The 11649-nt window shown below is 40.8% G+C and overlaps 1 protein-coding gene across 4 annotated transcripts in view; it reads right to left on the bottom strand.

Moving 5' to 3' along the window:
- The window catches only part of LOC109958184 (CUB and sushi domain-containing protein 3-like), a 229504-nt gene that overhangs the window by 202460 nt on the left and 15395 nt on the right, over positions 1-11649 (bottom strand). The gene's annotated exons all lie outside the window — the stretch shown is intronic.

The raw sequence follows: 11649 nt of genomic DNA on the forward strand, positions 1-11649 counted from the left end.
GACAGTCTCTGTGCGTTTTGGCTTGACTCTATTCACACTACATAGGCGCTACACTACACACACACATTAACCTTCTTCGTGCCCACACAGCGCCGTTTTATGTATGTGCGATTGGAATGCTACGCTGACAGACTCTGTGCGTTTCGGCTTGACTCCTCTCACACTACATACTCTATTCCCACTACACCACATAGTTTTGATTCGTCTCCGCAGCTTTGCTACTTGCTATGGACAATACTTACCCTGTTTCCTACCGTTCGTTTATGTGTGCACCTGTTCGGCCTGGTCTCCGTCGTCATCACTCCCCTTCGTTTGCATGTATTATGGACTGTTATGTTGTTGTGTTGTTTTACATTAAACCTCTTGTTTTGTACTAGCACCTGGGTCAGCCATCTTGAGTCCTACCCCTAGTTCTCCCTCACCCTCCTGGCGAGGGGGACGAACCATAACAGGTCGTGAGGACGAGTTAGAATTTTTTAGACCAATCCAACAGCCTCACCACTCTAGGTGTGATATCACCACTACAGCTCCTGTTTCTCTTCATAGAGACCAGTGTACAGTATTTATCATTTTCAACCATTTTAACAAAGATTCAAATCAATTTTAATCTTTTGAAAAGTACAAAAGAAGTTAAAAGTTTAATCTATAGTAGGTAAACCTCGTCATCAGTGAGCCGTGGGCGTCCATGACCCTGTCTCCAGTTCACCATTTGTCCTTCCTTAGACACTGTTGGTAGGTACTAACCACTACAGACCAACAACACCCACCAAGACCTGTAGTGTGGGAGATGCTCTGACCCAGTCATCTCACCATCACAGTTTGATCCTTGTCAAAGTCACTCAGATCCTTACACTTGCCTATTTTTCCTGCTTCCAACACATAAACTTTGAGGACTGAATGTCCACTTGCTGCCTAATATACCCAAGCCAGAGGCATATTGTTTGTGCACTTTTGGCACTGTGTTCTCTCTGTAGAAAGATAATGCAGATCTAACCACTTGACACTATTGGCACCACTTGTCCCATGTTGGCTAAAGGCTTGTATCACAGGGCAAAACATAGTAGCCATATGCAGTATAAGATCAACAGTGATAAATTTATGTTCCAAAATCAAAAACTCGGTGTGCTACCTGAAAACTGCCTTACAGGGTTAAGTGTGGTAAAATATGAAAGGTAGATGTCAGGATACACTGAGTTAACCTCTCTGTTATTTCTGTATTAGTGGCTGCTCCAAAAGTGAAAAAGCAGCTTTGTTTAATAAATGTACTGTAACCTATGCTGGTCCACCTGCTAAATGAAAAGGAAGCGTGTACAGTCCTTTCATACTACAAACTGCTGGCACATAGGCCTTTACAGTGTTTATGATTTGAACAAGCATCATAGCAACACACTTAAATTTATGTGTCCTTAACAATTCAAGACTTTTTGTTGCAAAAAATTAAAAACACCACTTGAAACATTAATTTAAAATTTAAATATACAAAATAAACTATAATGAATTATACTGACAACAGTAACAGTCTCAGAAAGGGACAAAGAAACAAAGATTTTGGTTTTAGTCAAATATGAAATATCTCGTCCTCTGAGAAGACTGGGAGCAAGTAGTAAGTAGCATATTTCTACGACTGTGGCAAATAATAAGAAACTAAGCCTAGTAGATAAGAAAACAGCCCAACTCAGAAATAAAAACAAGAATTAGCAAAACACAAAACAAAATTCCTTTTCCCTTTCAGTTTCACTGCACATTTATCTCTAGTGTTTACACAGTTTTTAAATGTTGCTCTTAAGTTCGTTACACACAAGTAAAGCTTCTATTTTGACATGCTTCATGCTTTACCAAGCAGTTTTCATGTTTCAGACTATTGTCACTATTTAGCCTCTATTAATGATGTAAATCTCACTCACTGGATATTGTCCAACACTTCACACACACCACCTGTACTGTGTTTCCTGTCAGGCTCCCATATAATCTATTCTGAAAGTCCACTATGACCAACAGTTACTACAAACTAGAGAAAGACAACTTTGCTCAATTCTACAGAACGTTTGACAATCAGAAGACACATACAAAATAACCTAATATGAAAAACGGATTTTCTGACTAATTTCCCCACTTATAAGGCAAATACAGTAAGTCAAGCAAAAGGTTAATAATCCTTATCATAAAATATGAATTTGTGTTGGTTGAGATGGTTCTGTAGTGCGGAGACATCTCCACATCACCTGACTCTCTGACCTTTTTGATTATGTGTGGAAACCTGCACATTAATCTATGCATACAAGTATTACACACAAACTCCAAGAGATTCAAGACTGAAGATCTCAAGTGACAAACCAATGGGTTTCTAACTGATGCTGCTCGGCCACTGTAGCGATACTGTACGTATATTAATATATTAATTATAGAGATGCATATACAAGTAGAACTAGATATCAAACTTTGATACTTTTATGGCATTGATCAAATTACTTCAATACTACTGAGTATCAAAAATCTTTTTTTTCCATTTTTATTTATTAATGTTAATATCAACAGAATTTAAGGTTGTTATAAAAAAGTTGACTTATGTTATAAAACTGCTTTGAGTGCACAAAAAATGCCAAGGAATTGAACAATAAAATTAATGTTAAGTGGCAAAATCTGTAATCTATGTATATTTTTATTTGTTAACATTGACTTTATAAAATTGGTGTTAAAAAAGTATTGTTTAGGAGCCATATCAAAGTCAAGGTATCAGTATTAAAAATTTTGCAATGATACTAAGCCCTATATATAAGTACCACTACAGACAGTGTACGGTTTAGGCCTAGATGGTGTTTAGTCCCATTGCGCCTAGCTTATAAGGAAACAGCTGTTGCTTTAGTTGGTTATATCAAAAGCATAAATCAAAAAAATATTAAATATTCACAATTCACCAGACTCAAGTGTCAAATTGACTGCCTCTTGACAAAGAAACATGACTCTATAGCCAAGTGAATCAAAGAATAAGCCTTTATCAACACAGCAGTCAATATATTGCACAGTATGAGAGCAGCAGAAAATCATTAATGAGGTGACTATTTGTGCAAGACAACACTAGAATAAAAGACTTTATTACCTTAACTCTCCCTCCTCAGCATATAACTTTCTCAGACACAGGGGATTGAACATAATGTACTTTAAGTGCAGCAACGAGCGAAAAGGAAGAGGGGGAAACTTCACAGAGCATAAAGAATACACAGATCAATGGGGAGACACACTAATCAGCTCCATCATGGGGGTGTCGATTTTTTTTCATGTTAAAAATTTATTGTTGCTTTTGTCGCATTGCCTTCAGAATGTCTGCCTCAATTTATTAAGAGCATCAGTAAGTGAAAGTCTTTTTAATATCCATCAAGGTCTCTATTTGTAATTACCCTAGAAGAAGGGAACAAAAGGAGAGAAATGGCTGCCTGTCACCTTCTTACTTATTAGCTGAAGTAACTCCTGAGTGAACAACACATCCACACATATTCAGAAGAAGGAAGGAAAAACAGAATATGTGCCAAATTCAGGTGTTGCCATATGGAAATGAGCATCTTCCACAAGTTGCTGGAGGAGGATGCATCTTTCTTGCTAAAGTTAAAAGAAAATACAAGGTAAGAAAGCATGCTTTCCCCATGTTCTGAGTGATTTTAGGTGTGGAATGAGTTAATCGTGTAAGAGCAGGCATTCTACTAGTGTACATTTTGGACCTTAGAGGCACAGAAAAGACTCGTGGAATTATCTTTTTCTGGTGCCACAAAACATAGTCCCACACTGAGAGGAAATCCCCCACGTGGAGAAACCAAAGTGTAAATAAAACACCAAGAAAAGCATTGCTATTTAGAGGTTTGGAATGGATCTGGGGTGGGGATCAAAATTTGAGCCATTTGCTTTTGTCTTGTAACAAGTGTTTAGTCATGATTTTCATCCTCTTCTCTTGATGGCAGGATTCATGAAAAAGCCTCAGCGAAACACCTTCTCTGGTTTCTTGTTTTGCAAACTGTTAACCCTATATTTGACACAGCATAATCAGCAATTCTTGACAAAATACCTATACATTATGACACAAACTCCATAATAAATGACTTCTGTGGTATAGCACTATCTAGTATTGACAAAGACAAAATAAATCAATCAAATAATCACAAGAAGTACAGTAGAGTAAAACAAAATGTTTTGAAATGTGCATTCAACAAGATGTGTTACTTCAATTGAAAAGAGGAATGACATTTTTTATACTATACTACTACTATAATTTTAACTTTGGATATGTGGTATGTCAGTAGGGAGTGCCTTGGTATAAGAATTTCAATGCATAGCTCTCTGGTGGTTCCTATAGGTGGATGTTTTTAAGTTTGAACTTGAGCATTTACATATATAACACTGGTAGGTATCCTGCGTATAACGATCATACATTCTTGTCAAAACAACACTGACTATATGGCCACCTCACATTGTGTTTTGTTTTTCCAGCACAGATTGGAGCCTCCATCTATCACAGATGCTTAAAGTGACATCTCTGTAAGCACACAATTCATCTAATTGAATAAAGAGGCATTTTTAATGTATTTACTATTCATTTCAGCCAAAATCTTCATATTAGAGAATGCTAACAGAATGCTTCTTCTCAAAAATGTTTTACACAATAGGAAAATAATAGTGAACAAGAATAAACAGGCCAAACACCAACACAGACAATGTACTAATTAGTCTTTTCTGTATTAGCACAATGGTGGAAAATTTTGACAAAATGAAAACATGTTTAAATCCAGGATAACAACTTGTTTCTAACTATTTCCCACACACCCATCCATCCATGTCACCACAACTGAAAATTGTGAAATTAAATTTAAATTAAGTTACTTCAATTGGAATACTTACACCGAGGACAAGAAACAAACAAGAGCAGGAATTTGAGGGCACGACAAAGAAAGAGAGATATTCTAAAAAAACAAAATATAAAAAGAAAATCCCTAGTAAAGAAAGAAGCTTAGTGTTGTAATGATTAGAATGTGAAGGTTCATTAATAACAAATCCATTTGTAATAACAAAATTAGGAGACATCAAGCCATATCTCAAGACAGGGTTTAAAGTAGGCATTAAAAATAATCATTTTGGATATCCCTGAAAACATAATTAGGCTGCCACTGTAAATATCATTTCATAAAATGGCAGTGGATAAGGCAGTAATGGTTAATTGGTACCACCACAGAGCCTTGCGTTTTAATAGTGTAGTTTGTGCATTAACACAACTATGTCACCTCCATCTCTTCAGCATAAAATAATAAATTGCACACTGTCTTTTTTGGGGGGATAATTTTTCAGTTGACGAGAAAATGCACACGACAAGTGAAGTATGTTGGACAAGGAATATGTTGTAGTGTTGGGGGGCAGAGAGAGAGAGAGACACTTGGTGGGATCCCCTTGAATGCCCATTGGGTGTGGAACATATTTAGTTCAGGTTGGCAGGGTTGTTAGCTACAGTGTTCTGTTGAAGTTGTTGCTGTTGCCCCTCCATAAAAATAAAGCAGCCTTTTGCTGACAAAAAATGACAAATCAGCATCTCTGACTCTCCTTCATCAGTCCATTGCATCCAGAAGTGGGCTAGTTAGCGATGCTGCTGCAAGAGTTAGGAGGACTTATTGCACAGTTACAAAGCTGGAAAATTAAGGAAGAGACACGAGTCGAAGCTGGGGTTTTTGCTACTAGAAAGATTAAAGAAGAAACCCACTCCAAAGCTGGTGCCTCTACCGCCTCGGTGGGAACACAACCTGGCCTCAAGCCACAGGCGAACCGCCCAGGGGGCCGTAGCATGGAGCAGAGGGCTGACAGGAGAGATGTGGTGAAGTTGCCATGGTAAGGTGGGGACAGGCTTCTGGGGACGAACCTCTGGAGCCCTACTCTGGACAGCAGAGCAGGCAAATGCTTGGTTGACCAAGGAAACAGCTGGCCTACTGTGATCTTCCTGGAGGGCAAAGCCCTGCAGACCTACACTACACTGGTGATGCCAGGGCCAAGCTAGCCAACCGATGGCGCAAGAATGGGGAAAGCCTGGGCACCTATGCTGCCGACATTCACCGCTATGCCTGACGTGGGTATCCAACCGCTGACAACTCAACCCTGGAAGAGTTCCCTCTCCATGCTTTAGTCTGGGGACGTCAGCCAGAGCAACCCCATGAGCATCTCCGTGTCTGCCTGCCACCCAAACCGACAGTGGCCATGGTCAAGGCAAAGTGGCTTGAGCATGTGCTGTGCTGCCCCAAGCTGAGGCACCAAGTATGGCAGATGGACCATGAGGGGACCAGCGAGGAGGAGGATGCCCACCGAAATATTACACCCCCATCATGGCAGACCGGAAGAACTGCTGAGCAAGACAAGGAGGCTGCTACCACCGCAGTGGGAATGACCATGCCACATGCTGCTGCCCAATGCCCACAGCACGGAGCCCTGCACTCAAGCCCCAGTCAAACTAGGCCAGAGCAGCACCAGGAGATAATCACCATCCCATGACAATTCATCCACCCTCACCATGACACAGCTGAAGCTTGGCTGTCTGGGCCAGGAACATGGACTATATGTGGACTTTGAACTGCACGGTACCTGGTGTAGGACCCTAGAGGATATGAGGTCCACCATCTCCCAGTCTGGCCATGGGGCTGGAAAGCTACCCAGCTCTGCACCACCACAGTGACTGGAGAGAGCACAAAGATGAAAGGGCATGGGACTCTTAAAATGACTATAGTCAACATGGTTGTCCAACACCCAAGGCCCATGTATCATCGGCTTCAACCTTCTGGCAGAAAGGGGAGCCACAGTAGGTGTGTCAGGAGCGACGCTTTACCCGAGTGTGGACAGAGTGGCTTTCCATGATGCCAGTGGGGAGGGACTGCAGTGGGCTACTGCTACACCACCACTAGCCAAAAGCCAGCTGAGGGGGTCACTGCCACCAACTGATGGGCTGACAGCCGAGAGGCCATCGCCACCAGCTGAGGGCCAGCCTAGGGGTCATTGCCTTCCACCAGAGGGGCCAGCCATGTCACCACCAGCCAAGGAGGTGTCTACTGAGATCAGGCAAGCAGTTGACAAGCTGTTCAAGAGGAACTGCAAGGGCTTGGAGGTGGGCCATAGACTGCTGGAGGAGTCTGTGGACATCTTTGCAAGCAAGGAAGAGGACTGCCCGCACATCAACCAGGTGCAACATGACACTGACACCAGCAATGTGCACCCCATCTGCCTCCACCCGTGGCACATGCCACTCACCAAACTAGCTGCAGTAGAGAAGAATATTAGAGAGATGGTGGAGGTAGGCATCACTGAGCCATCTAGTAACTCCTGAGCGGCACCTGTTGTCATGGTCGAGAAAAAACAGGGCCAGGAAGTGGTGCTGTACATTTACCAGTTTGCATCACACAGGTTCCTAGCTCCACCAGAGGGGGGAAAACACACACTGGGAGCCAGCCACTGACTGGCCAGGGACCCACAGGGTGGCCTCAGCACCAGCACAGGGTGCCGCAACACTTGAGGGACTTGTTATGACTGTGAGTTAGTGAGAACAGTTAACCAGCCATGTGGGGGCTGTGTAGTGTTGGTGGGCAGAGAGACAGACAGACACTTGGCAGTATCCCCCAGAATGCTCAGCAGGGGAGCACTTGGTGGGATCCCCCATAATGCCCATTGGGCGTGGGACATATTTAGTTCAGGTTGTCGGTGGGATCCCCCATAATGCCCATTGGGTGTGGGACATATTTAGTTTAGGTTGTCAGAGGGGTTGTTAGCTAGAATGTTCTGTGTGTTCTGCTAGAGCTGTTGCCCCTGCATAAAAATAAAGCAGCCTTTTGCTGACCAAAAGGACAAATCAGTCTCTCTAACTCTCCTTCTCCAGCCTCTTTTACAATATCAAAATGTCTGCCTGCTAACCTTAACCCATGCCAAACCCAACCAGGGGACAGCCAGTTCTGAGTCCCTGCTTATTTCTATGAAAAACACTCACAAACCAATGCAGCTGCAGATACTTGTAAGGTATCTCCAGTAATAACATCAAAATGTCTTTGCACTCTGTAGCTTTTATAATGTCATTTTGTCACCGCATACAAATAGAAAACATGTAGCTTATTTAAAGCAGTGTTTGTTTGTTTGCCCACTTCACCTGCTGATTGTATACACAAAATTAGAAACAAACCTCTCCGCCTCTCGGGTGTCTCAACAACATCACAACTCTTTCACAACATATTTTACAGGCACACCTGACATCATTAATTGTGGCTCTGTACCCTGTCTAAGCACAACATGGCAGTTTGTCAAAGTGTAAAATACCGGGGAACTGGAATAAATTATTGGTATATGTGGCCATCATTAATGTCAGATTAATTGTGCTTTTTTACCACAACCTATGCAGCATTAAGCGTGTTTAAGTGTGGAGTTACCATGCAATTTCATAACATAACTAACCTACTTGGAGTTAGTCCACACAGCGACAACATCATGTTGGAATTCAAGGCCCTAATACACCAGGGAAAGGTGTTCAGTTCCTTACATTTAACAGTTAGCAATTTACCAGCAGATTTTGCCTGCAGTAGCTGAAATTACTGTAAGTACCATAGCTACATTTATAAATGAAGACACCAAAACAAAGCAGAAAAAACTAGCCATTCACCGAAGTTATCGGTAAACTAATTAAGTCATGCGTTTGGTTTGTTCCAGTGTGGGAGATCTGTGCTGCCTTCAGGACTAATGGGAAATTTTGGTTTTTTTCTAAAACACAATACAATAATTTACCACTGGCTTCACTTTATGCACACTTTGGTGTAACCCATAGTGACAAAGTAAAAACATGTTTTAAGAAATTTTTGCAAAACAATTAAAACAGAAAAACTAAAATCTCTCATTTCCAAAGGTATTATTCTGAACCTTGTAGAAGTTTTGACATCAATTCAACTGTCTTCTTGGGTAAGTCGCCTAAGGCTTTGCACATCTGGATTCAGGCAGTTTATGCCATTCTTCCTGGTAGTTCCTCACAAGCTCTGTCGGACTGGATGGGAAGTGTCTGTGAACAGCCATCATCAGATCTCTCCACAGATGTTTTTGGGGGTTTAAGTCTGGACTTGGGCTGGGCCACTCAAGGACAGTCAGACACTTGTTCTGAAGTTCTGTGTGCTTTGGGTTGTGTGCACAGGTTTTCTCTCAGGACCTTTCTGTTTAGCTGCATTCATCCTTCCTTCAGCTCTGACCAGTATGCCTGCCTCTGCTGCTGAGAAGCACATCCACAACATGATGCTGTGTCATATGCCTTATACTCAAAGTTTTCTTATTTCACAGTTATGTGTGCTCCTGGGAACACTCACAGCTTTAGAAATGGTTTTACACACGTGACCTCATCTATACCTCACTATGGTTTTATCACAGTGGTCTCCAGACAGTTCTTCAGGCTTCATGTCTTGGTTTTGTCATGACATGCAGAATCAATTGTGGGACCTTATATAATATACAAGGATGTGTCTTTCTAAACTGGAGTGCCACAGCAAATGATTTCAATACTTTTGTGAATGACAGATTTCACTTTCTGATTTGTATTAAATTTGCAAATACAATTCTACAAACATCTCTCCGGGTACTCTGGCTTCCTCCCACTGTCCAAAGACGTGCAGCTTAGGTTTATTGGTGTCTCTAAATTGCCCGTAGGAGTGAATGTGTGTGTGTGTGTGTGTGTGTGTGTGTGTGGTTGTGTTGTGTGGTGGTGGTGTGGTGTTGTCTCCGTGTTGGCAGACACCCCCCCCGAACCCCCCCCCCCCCCCGTTAGGAACTAGGCGGTATAGAAAATGAGATGAGATGAGGAGATGGGACTCTACAAACATGTTTTCACTTTGTCATGATGGGTTATTACGTGGTGACCGATGGTGAAACTGGCAATTTTATCAGTTAACATTAAATCTGTAGCACAATAAAGTGTGCAAAATGTGAACAGATCTGAATAATAAATTCTGAAGTGACTGTATCATGTCTGCCCTAACTCTTTGATGTTTTGTCATTTTACTGGCAATAAACTTAAATTACTAGTATTAAAATCTCCTCTGTTTGTAACACACAGGTTTAAACCAATGTGTTTTGGTGCTTGGTTTGATTCAACTTAAGACACTTTCAGTAACTATAACTGCAAATTCCTTACCCAGCCTCTGGAGGGAACAATATAAATACAAAGGGATAGCAATGTCAGAAAATTCTCTGTAATTTTCACACATAAACTTAAAAATATTTTTAAGCTTTTTAAGTACATTTGTGAGAACTGTTTGTGATCAGTACTTGATGTGGTGTCAACCATTTCGGTGGCAAACCTTTCATAAGCCTGATGTTGAAAACAGCATTATGCAATGTATTCTTTTACTGTAAGTACCTAAAGTGACTCAACTGTTAAAGTATCAACAATGATTCAGCGCTTGAGTTATTCCCGTTCATTGCCACTTTTTACTATACATCGCATTGCTTTAGCATGTGACCTGAGTTCACTTCCACTGGCGTTGGAGAAATCATTTTGATGCTGTCTTTGAGTGGTTGACAAAGAAATGTTGGACCCCACTTTCACCTGTGATGGAGTATGCAATACAAGTGGATAATCAGACACTACGATGTCTTTTTAAAACAAGCTTCTGGCAGGGTCAAAAGTTAAAAGCTGATGTGTGTATCTTCACTATCAGCTCATTATATAGCACAATCACTGTGTCTATAAAGAGTGGGGTTATTTGGTTTCACAAGGAAATTTTAAACCTATGTCTTTCTTGTTTGAAATCCAAACACAAACAGAATTTTTTTAAACCAGACTTTGTGTGGACAGGTAGGAAACAAACCAAAATGCTGCAGTTGAAGGTCTCTCTGAATCAGACAAATAACCTTTTTTAACTTCCGAACAGCAAAATATTTATATATTTAAGGATTTTCATCAATGATGATTGACTTCATTGTTAAACCAGTGTCTAGTAATAGTATGTTTTAAATGAGCATCAGAATTGTTTATTAATCAAAGTCCCTGACCAGTGCATATCCCACAAAATCTGTAAAGAATGGTGTATTCTAAGAAAATGTCCTTTTTAAAACTTAAGACTTCTGTATTTCTGTCATGCTTATTAAAGCAGCGTCTCAGCATCTCAGGTTCAGTACAATGAGCTTCCACTACAAAAATCATGAGACTATCATCTTCACATGAGTATCATTTTATTAAATAATGAAAGGTTGCTTAACTGTATGGTGTGAATTTATTGTAAAAATTAAAAATAAGCCAAAAACTGTTAGAGACAGATACTGAGAGAAACATAAAGGAAGAACATAAAGAAGAATGTTAGGCATTTGTGAGCATGTAGAAAGCACACTGAGAAAATAGTTCTTTGCCTGTTTACTAAACAAGGAGACATCTTTGTGTTTGCTTCTCATGTTGTTCTCTACCTTTGTCTCTTCCAGTGAAGCATTTTGATAAAAGATGGTAGCTATTGAGCTGACCCATGCGTCACTGAAGCCACCACAGCATGCTCATTCACAAATAAATGGTGGGGATCCTGCTTAGAGCTTTTGTAATGATGGAGATGTTTGCACTCTAATCCAAACACCAGACTATTCAAAGTCAGTGTCATGAAATAAATCACTTTATCTGGCTTTTTGTTC

This window comes from Monopterus albus, unplaced genomic scaffold (assembly GCF_001952655.1).
Source record: "Monopterus albus unplaced genomic scaffold, M_albus_1.0 scaffold31.1, whole genome shotgun sequence".
Lineage (NCBI taxonomy): Eukaryota > Metazoa > Chordata > Actinopteri > Synbranchiformes > Synbranchidae > Monopterus > Monopterus albus.